We start from the raw sequence: 10,363 nt of genomic DNA on the forward strand, positions 1-10,363 counted from the left end.
TCACTACCATCTAAAATACCTCCTGTATGTTCAGCCTCATGTTTATGACACACAAACAAATCAGGAGCTTTTAAAATAATGTTAAATAATTGAGTGCTTATTGCTTCTTATAACACTATTTTAGCCTTTGAAATTTAAAATTAGCCAACAAAATAAACAATTAATTCAGAAGGAAAATGATCAGCAGTTCCCTATAGGAAAAGTCTTTTGGGATTTAACTTATTTTGACACAGAAATACATGAAACATTGTAAGTTATTGTTAGGTTTGATATAGCTGGTTTTTGGAACATTGTCATCTGTGCAGATATGACTGTTTTTGGCACCGAAGTATGGCTACTAGGATATAACTGATTTTGGAACAACCTTCACTTTTAAATATTAATTTTAAACCAGTTTTTAATGGTTTTGGAACATTTTGAAGTGACAAATCTGTAGCCTAGGTTAATACATGAACTCAATGTTCATCAATATCTCAACTTTTTTAAATTTTGGATTTAGCTGTTTTGGCATTTGGCGACTCAAATAAACTATTTCAGTAATATTTGTAGGTTATACTTTTTTGTAAATACGTATATATTTAAACCATGGTTTCAGTTAAGTCATATTAAAATCTTAGTAAAAAAAGCTAAATAACCCAAACTCAAATATATGTTAGGATTAAATTGGAAAACCGTAAACAATATTAAATTAGGAAATAAATCGTAAATTATTACGTTTGGTGTAATGATCGTTATATTATTATTTTAGTGTATGATATTTTTCTTTATGGTAACTTAATGGGAAGGGGGTGGTAGAACTTAGACGTGTATTAAAAAGTAGATGGATCAATTTAAATTCTCGAATATGGTTAAAACCATATTAATAATAACATGCTGTTACAGTAATATATGTATTTACTAGAAAAATCTTTTAATAAGTAATCTCAAACAGTATGCCTAATCTCAAATCTTAAAATCTTTTAAGGAGAAATAAAGACCTTATACAGGCTCTAACACAGCTTAAAATAAGTACTCCCATTTAGTTTGTGTGTCTTGGTAGCTCTCAGTTTACATTTCACCATTTATATTAGGGTGAGTAATAGTAATAGTGGTTAATTGTTTATATCAACATATGGTATTGTTAACATAAAATGTGTAATCTTGTTAAACTTCATTCACTTTTACTGTCGTAAAGTCATGGCAGATGTCACATTTAAAGATATTATTAATACGCTCCAAAAGTTTTTGTTTACTTTTTGTCCATATTTATAATTGGGGTTTTCAGAAAGAATGTCAAACTTTTTGTACTTCATTATTTAAATATGCAAAACGTATAAACTGTATAAGGAAAATTGCGTTTGGATGTGTATTAATAAAATCTTACAAAAAAATCATATTCAAGAGGTTTAATATTGTTCTTATGGATAAAAGCTCAAAGTCGTTTTACTACCGACAACTCACTGAATACGTAGATTTCAAGTCAGTAGGGGGGGGGGGGGGATCAATCTTCCTGATATCCGCAATAATAATGTTGATGTTAAGCTGCGATTTCATAAAACCACATTTTAATTGCTGACTAACCATTCCCTTCAAATTGTTTTCTAGCTACAGCTTTGATGGCAGAATACAAGCATACACATGTAGTACACGCTTTTATCAATAACACTTATAAATGACGAAATTTGAGTTTTAAATGAAAATATTTTATGGTTACGAAATATTTGGAATACTTGGTAAACTGACATCAAACCAAGTTTGACTTGAAGGCCTTTTTCATTTTAATACTATAATGTGAATGGAACAATTTTATAACAACACTATTTTGTAATTGTAAGAGCGCTATTTTGTATACATTCTTAGCTAATACACATATATTTTTGAAGTTTACAAATATTAGAGGAGTCAAACATTCAAAACTTGAACTTTTATTACCTGTACAGGTATATTTATTCATCCACAGGACCATAAAAGTAACTTTAATTTTGAAATTTCATGGTGCAGGAGATAGCAGGAAAGCAGAGCAAATAAGAATTTGGTGGCAAATCTAAGGACGGTAAATGTGCTTAGTTAATCCCCACACGCAGTAGCGTAGCCAGTAATTTCGTTCGGGGGAGGGGGTCCGAAACCGGGGGATCCGGGGGACGTTTTGTGTATTATTAGCCAATGAATTCACTAATAAAAGGTAAATACCAAAAACATGGAGCTTTAGTAACTACGCCTTATAGAAAGTGGAAATATGTAATAGGCAAATTAAACTCTCACAGCAACTCTAGTACCACAAATTTTCTTGTATAGCTACAGAAACTTTACGAAGTTCGATTCTGGCCGGATAGAAGGCACCAAAGCGATGTTGGATTCACTGGATAAGAAAGAAAAAGAACACAACAGAGCTTCACTCAAGCGTATAATTGACTCAACTATATTCTGTGAAGAAAATGAAATACCCCTTCGGGGATATTGGGCCACTGACGGCCGAAAACCCTTTAGAAAAGAAGGGCGATTTTCGAGCGTTGCTCGGGTACAGATCAAACTAACGGTCGGAAAATGCACCAGAAAAACTCTACTGATTAGAAGTTCGGCCACTTTGGATTTCACTGATTGGGGTATTTATGAATGAGTTATAATGACGACTTTTTGTATCATTACACTGTAGACGAGTATATAATTATCGGAAAAATCACTTTCGGTCGGAAATAAAATACACCTGAAAAACTCTAATGATTAGAACTTCAACTACTTAGGACTTCGGTTATTGAGGTAAAAGTGGTATTTTTTATTGAGTTAGGACGACGATTTTTTGTTATCATTAAACTGTACTCGACTACCTATATAATTATCGAGAAAAAAAACACTTCTGGTCGGTACATATACCGAAGAAAAGCTCTCTACTGATTCGTTTTGACGATTTTGGATTTCACTGGTTGAGTGGTTGAGGTAAAAGTAGTACTTATAATTAATTATGTTAGGACATTGAATTTAGAGATTAATTCAACGCCGACTAATAAATATATAATTATCGAGAAAAAAAACAAAAATAATCACTTCCGATCGGAATATACTAAGGAAAATGAAATAATACCTCAGTCAGTGAAATCCAAAGTAGTCGGAACTTCTTATCAGTAGAGTTTTTCCGGTGTATTATCTGACCGGAAGCGATTTTTCAATTTTTCTTTGATAATTATATAGATATTAGTCGGCGTTCAATTGATACCTAAAATCAATGTTCTAACATAATTCTACGTACCACTTTTATCTCAACGACTCAACCAGTGAAATCCAAAATCGTCAAAATCTGAATCGGTAGAGCTTTTTTCGGTATATTCCGACCGGAGGTAATAATAATAATAATAATACTTTTTATTGTGTCAACAATAACAAAAATTGCATACAATCGTCAAATTAAATTATTTAGCAATATGTATATCTATTTTAAATTGCCCCCATTCATACCCGTTCATACACAGTCCACACTCATTCCTAAGACTGATACATACTTACAGCCATACGTTTTAAAATCTTCTAAATTTTACCACCAGAAATGAATTACAGATGATCGAATTACTTTAAATTTCATCCCAGCGGCTCATCATAAACTCTTCCACTGAATAAAACACCCTTGACACCAAAAAGTGTCTCAATCGAGCTTTAAATTTTGTTGGTTCATTCAAATTTTTTATTTCATCAAGGAGATTGTTGATCAGCTTAACACCAACCTCGGATGGCAAACGTTTGAATGCGGCTGTTCTGTGCGGATGTAACCGAAGGTTGTCCCTGCCTCTTGTCCCGTATTGATAGACGTCCCTGCCCCGGACGAACTCGCACTTAAATCGGCAGTACAGGGCGACATCGAGGATGTAGAGACAGGGCAAAGTTAGCAATCCAAGCTCCCTAAAGGCATCTCTGCACGAATTTCGGGATTTCAATTTTGAAATGATGCGGACAGCTTTCTTTTGACTTCTAAATACTCGCTCAAACTTGTATTTAGAACAGCTGCCCCATAGCCTCAACTCGTACATTAGATGGGGGTGTACAAGGCCGAAGAAGGCCATTTTTTGTACATCCCGGGAGCAAAATTTTGAAAGGTTCCGTAAAGCATAAATGCCTGAAGAAACCTTTGAGCAGGTACTTTCAATGTGATTGTCTCAAGTCAGACTTCGAAGGTACATTCCGAGGAACTTGGTGGAATAAGTTTCCTCTATGAGGGCATCGTCCGCCATCACAGCAGCGCGATCTTCAATCTCTCTTTGCCGCAAACAGAAATTTAATGCATTTGATTATTAGAAGTTGTTGATCCTCAGATTTAATTTAGAAAAAAAACTGAATACATGAATTCAGTTCTAAAAAGGAAATGACTTCTAATTCATGTTTTGTTGGAGCTTTAATGCAGAGCGTTTGTATCGTCAACATACTGGACCATTTTACCTCTCAGGAGCGATGAGTTCCGCCTGCTGATGTACCTACACAAGGAACAAGACTGGTCCAAGTATAGATCCCTGTGGGACTCCATATGAAAAAAGTCGCTAATTTAAAGTTATTTAATTGTTTTTTTCTCGATAATTATATATGTATTAGTCGGCGTTGAATTAATACCTAAAATCACCGTCCTAACATAATCCTAAGTACCACTTTTACCTCAACCACTCAACCAATGAAATCCAAAATCGTCAAAACTTGAATCTGTAGAGAGCTTTTCTTCGGTATTTACCGACCAGAAGTGATTTTCTTTCTCGATAATTATATAGGTATGGTGTACAGTTTAATGATAACAAAAATCGTCGTCCTAACTCAATCGAAAACCCCACGTTTACCTCAATCATTGAAGTCCAAATTAGTTGAAGTTCTAATCAGTAGAGTTTTCAAGTGTATTTTCCGACCGAAAGTGAGTTTTTTTCGATAATTATATACACGTTTCCAGTTTAATGACACCTAAAATCAACGTCGTAACTTAATTTCAAGCAGTCACTTTACGTCCCCACGACGAATTTGAATGAAGTGGTCGCTAATTTAAACTGTTCGTCGTGTTACGGTTCAGGTTACTTTGCGACGTCACGTGACCGCGCCCTATAGAAATACCGTGATTACACTACACTATCCGAAAGGCCGAGCTCAAAAGTATTGTTTGATACTTTATGATTTAAACGAAAGGACAATTATATTTTTAACAACGGTGAAGTGACCAATCAGTGAAATCAATCAATTTAATGTTTGTAGACAAGAGTAATGATAACTGTCCTTTTTTCTCCTACTCCATGCTTTATTTTTTAATATGTCTTAAAATTTCGGGGGGGGGGGTCCGGACCCCCTAGACCCCCCCCCTTCGCTACGCCACTGCCCACAGGACAGACAGATATTCCTTTCGGTGCTTAAAAGGATTTAAATAGATAGTATTGGTTCACGTAGAACATTAAATTTGACTGGCCCTTTAATTATTGACCGGCCAGTTGTCGGAGTCCCTGATGAGCTGCCTTTAAGCATCCGGTAGTGGAGTATGCTTGTGACCTTGAAAGGGTTTAACTGCTGTCAATAGGCAAGTCTCTCCTACCAGGCAGACTGTGTGTGAAGCAGCTCTCACATTAATGCAGCGCCAAAATGGCCGCCACCCAGGGAAGACACGACCAATAGAGTAGGTATCTTGTCTCGGAGGTGAAGCCCCTCGTTCCGGTCGGCCTGCGCTCTCAAGGACGAACATGGCGGCATCCCAGTCGCGAGAACTGACCTAGCCGAGACTTCATTATTTCTACAGTACCCGGTAGTACTATCGAGTTTGAACTTGAATAATATTTTTGTGTATAAAATAACTCACCTGAATATATAAAAAGTAGAAATAATTGTTTGGTACCTCCATGTGACATAGCAAGCATCCAAAGTGATCATAAGCGAATAAAACAACTGAAGTTAAAAATATAAATATTTTACAGTATGCATATGAGTTATAGTTTTGGTGAGACCTACTCATTCATGACAAGAGCATTATATGTCTTTAACTAAACATTATTGAAACTAAATTAATTCTATGTAAATCAAACATTTCACACAGTTGTTTAAATGTCCTACTTTAAATGCCTATAATTTAACTTAGAGGGCAACAAGAACTTTTCCAGACTTAAATAACTATATTTAACAAAAAATATATTTTCCATACCCAAAGTAGATTGTTCCAACCATTGGCGCTGCCACTCTTACCCAGTTCAAAATGTTAACTGACTGTACAAATCTACATCACGTTCACATTACGTTCCATAAATATTATACTCTTATTTGATGAATAATTATTTTACACTACAGTTAGACTATATAAATTCGATTTTCAGATTATTAATTTAACTTAGAGTGCTACAAAAATGTTCTAGTCTTAGAGAACTAAATTTTCCAAAAAACATATTTTCCAAAAGATTTTCCAAAGTAGATTGAAGGCTTACCACTTTATGGTGCTGCCTAATTGTTTGGTACCTCCATGTAACATAGCAATCATCTAAAGTGATCATATCCAAATAAAACAACTTAAGATAAAAATATAAATATTTTACAGTATGTATATGAGTTATAGTTTTGGTGTGATCTGTTCATTCATGACAAGAGCATTATATGTTTTTAACTAAACATGATTTAAACTAAATTAATTCTATGTGAATCAAACATTTCACACAATTGTTTAAATTTCGTACTTTAAATGCCTATAATTTAACTTAGAGGGCAACAAGAACTTTTCCAGACTTAAATAACTATATTTAACAAAAAATATATTTTCCATACCCAAAGTAGATTGTTCCAACCATTGGCGCTGCCACTCTTACCCAGTTCAAAATGTTAACTGACTGTACAAATCTACATCACGTTCACATTACGTTCCATAAATATTATACTCTTATTTGATGAATAATTATTTTACACTACAGTTAGACTATATAAATTCGATTTTCAGATTATTTGAGTAAATTGTCTTTTTTCTAATAAGCTAGGTATTTTATGATTGAAAATATTATAAAACTAAGCTGAGGACGTTTATTGGCATAAAGCTTGCATTAGTACATTTCGACAACACTAGTTATCACCAAACTGTGAGTGATTTTTTCTAGTTGCCACAATAGCATTTATTTACTCCATATCTTATTTTAAAACAACGTACCAATTATTAAGATGATTCAACATTTATTTTAGAAGTTATAAATTTTAATGTTTCAAAAAACAGGTGTTTCCTCCAAAATTTTAAAATCACAAAAATATTCATATTTTGAAAGATTTTATACATAAAGAAATGAAAGTCACACCAAAATACTTCGTTTTCACTGCGTTAATGGGGAAATATATAGAGTTAGCCAATCTGCTGTTAGTATAGGGACACAAGTAGTACCCTATATCACTTTATGTGGTGTGTCCCTAAACTTTCTGGCAACACTATATTATATCAAATACTCGTACATACCTGTGCAAGTGAACCAAATAATTCACATTTAATCACGACATCATTAATTCACATTTTATAAGTGTGAATGGTTTGTACTCGTATTTATTTTCTAAGCTAAAATACATTCACAAACATTTCTTATTACAAGGGTGTACATCAACTAAAATAGAATAAAAGGTAATATGCATAATGATAATAAATTAAACTTGTTATACCACAATTGTACAATGTATATTCGTCTGTGTTGCGAATTATTGTTACTATAATAAATAATAAAATAATTAAACCAGTCCCGAAAAGGTATTTGATAATCAATATTGAAAAGATAAAAAAATATAACAACTGCAGTTTGCTATTATTAAAGTTTGCTATTATTAAATTTTATTTACCTCAATTCATATATAAATCTAGAAGCATTTTTCGCAATATAGCTTAAATGTTTTAATATTGACTTACTGCTAGTATGGCACAATATTTATTAACTATTATTACATTACAATACACCGGTAGGTCTACAACTCAGAACCGAAAACCCCAACAGAACGTAACGAAAGAATTTCAAACGTTATTCTGTCCATCTGAGCGTACGGACAGACGAACGGTCAGCCCATTTTACCATTATTTTACCACTACACTTTTACATACTTGAAAACAGATACAACTCTATTAAAGGCCACCACTATTTTTACATTCAATCTAGACAATGTAAATAATGAATTACAAATCAAGTAGAGTAGTCTGCTACACTGTAGGCCTACCTAAGACTAGCAACTCAACTTAGTGATGGGAGAATCGAATACTTAAAAGAATCGAATACAGTGAATTCGAATTCACCCCTGTATTCGAATATGTATTCGAATACTTTTGCTCAGCTGAGCGTTTCTAACAGACAGGTCACCTGTCTTTCTTCTTTCCAGCAATCTATTGTTCCTGGGTTATTTCACTTGTTTGTCACGAATTCACCCCTGTATTCGAATATGTATTCGAATACTTTTGCTTTTTGTGCCTTTGGATTTTGGTGCCTCGTATAAACAAGTCATAACCATGATATACGAACTTCAGAAGAAATATCTTTGTTTACCTGCTACTTCAGTTCCGCCTAAAAGACTATTTTCCACAGCAGGTCTTGGCATTAATTACCGTAGAAATAAACTGAAGCCAGAAAACCTCAATAATATGTTGTTTTTACACAACAATATGAAATAAACATTCATATTTGTCTTTATTGCTTACAACTGTAACTCTTAAATAATATGTATTTTTAAATTTAATATTTATACAATGATAAAATGATAACAGTCTCCATATATGTTATTCATTTTAAACCTCATATGAATACGAATACAGCTCTTGAATATTTTATTTGAATACTATTATTGTCAGAATAAACGAATACTCCAGGTTTGAATTCAATTCTTCCAGAGAAATTGTATTCATTTCAAAAGCATACGAATTCATTTTGATGTATTCGAATATGTGAATACTCTGGCTGTATTCGAATACTATTCGATTCTCCCATCACTAACTCAACTCAGCCACCGGAGTCTGTTGAGGTTAGACAGCAGGACAGCGCTCGGTAGTGCGTGACTCACGCGGTGTCGTCCCCATGTTCTAGTTACCGTGGGCCCCACCACCGAGCGAACCGCGCGACGTTCGCCATCGCTAGGCAGTTGCTTGAGAACACCCCACCGCGTTAGAGGTATGTAATTACTATTACTATTATTCTTAAAACCTTAGGCCTTATTGACATCGTGTTGTCCTCTCTTATGTACGCGATGTCGAGGCACCATCACCCTGAACGGTCTGGCGGCTTTTGTGTACAAACTAGCAGGCGCCAGCCGCGATACAATAACATAACCCAATCAGTAAAATCTTTGTTAAACATTAAACGTTTTAAACAGTGGTTAACAAAATTGCACGGTCAATATACTGCAATACCCAGCTGCTTCCCAGCATACTGTTGAATAGATCGGGGTACTTGGTGCAAAATATGAATCTTTCCTTTGCATGCAGTACTTTATTTATAACGTTATTTAGTAGTCACTTTTGCCAATTACTGCAGTTCTTTCGTATTCCTTTATTTCTATAGCTTCTTGCAATTGTTATTAATTTATTTTTCGTTGTTGTATTTGGCATTTGTTATTTATTTTTATAGGCCTATCGTTCATTTGCATCTTTTTATATAGCGGGTTTTCATTCTTATTTGACCATAGAACGTCACATCATTCAGTATACGTGTGTATATTAGTTAAATAATTTCTTATTTATCATTACCGTTATATTCGTTATAATTCACACACACACACACACACACACACACACACACACACACACACACACACACACACACACACACACACACACACACACACACACACACACACACACACACACACACACACACACACACACACACACACACACACACACACACACACACACACACACACACACACATATATATATTTTTTTAATTATGTCTAGGAATATATAGCCTAATCTAGTAGCATGTTTGGCTTGTCCCTATGATGTTAAGTACTGTAGTAATTAGTTACCTTGTAATATGTTTATAACTGTAAATTGATATTTGACCGTTGGATGGTAATAAATATAAAGACTTTTAGAGCTCCTTAACGTGCCAGTACCGAATATTTAGGACCGTCCGTTCAATAATTAAAGTCAAGATCGTAATTTAGTAATAAATATATTTCTATATGAACAAAATTGTTACTGAATTACCATCTTGACTTTTGAACTTGACATTTATTTCTTTCCTTCAAACGGTTTCTACAATTTCCAAAATCCCATACCCAAATAAAGTACGCTTGTACTTGTCTTGCATAAACATTTAATCTTAATTGGAATTGAAGTTTCCGAGCTATGAATTTTCAAAATTACCCTTTCTCGTTGTTACCAACGTAAAGACAAAGTTATTGGTGGTATAGTTTTTGGGTTTATAGGTATAAACGCATAAGTAGC

This window comes from Homalodisca vitripennis, chromosome 3 (genome assembly GCF_021130785.1).
Source record: "Homalodisca vitripennis isolate AUS2020 chromosome 3, UT_GWSS_2.1, whole genome shotgun sequence".
NCBI classification, from domain to species: domain Eukaryota; kingdom Metazoa; phylum Arthropoda; class Insecta; order Hemiptera; family Cicadellidae; genus Homalodisca; species Homalodisca vitripennis.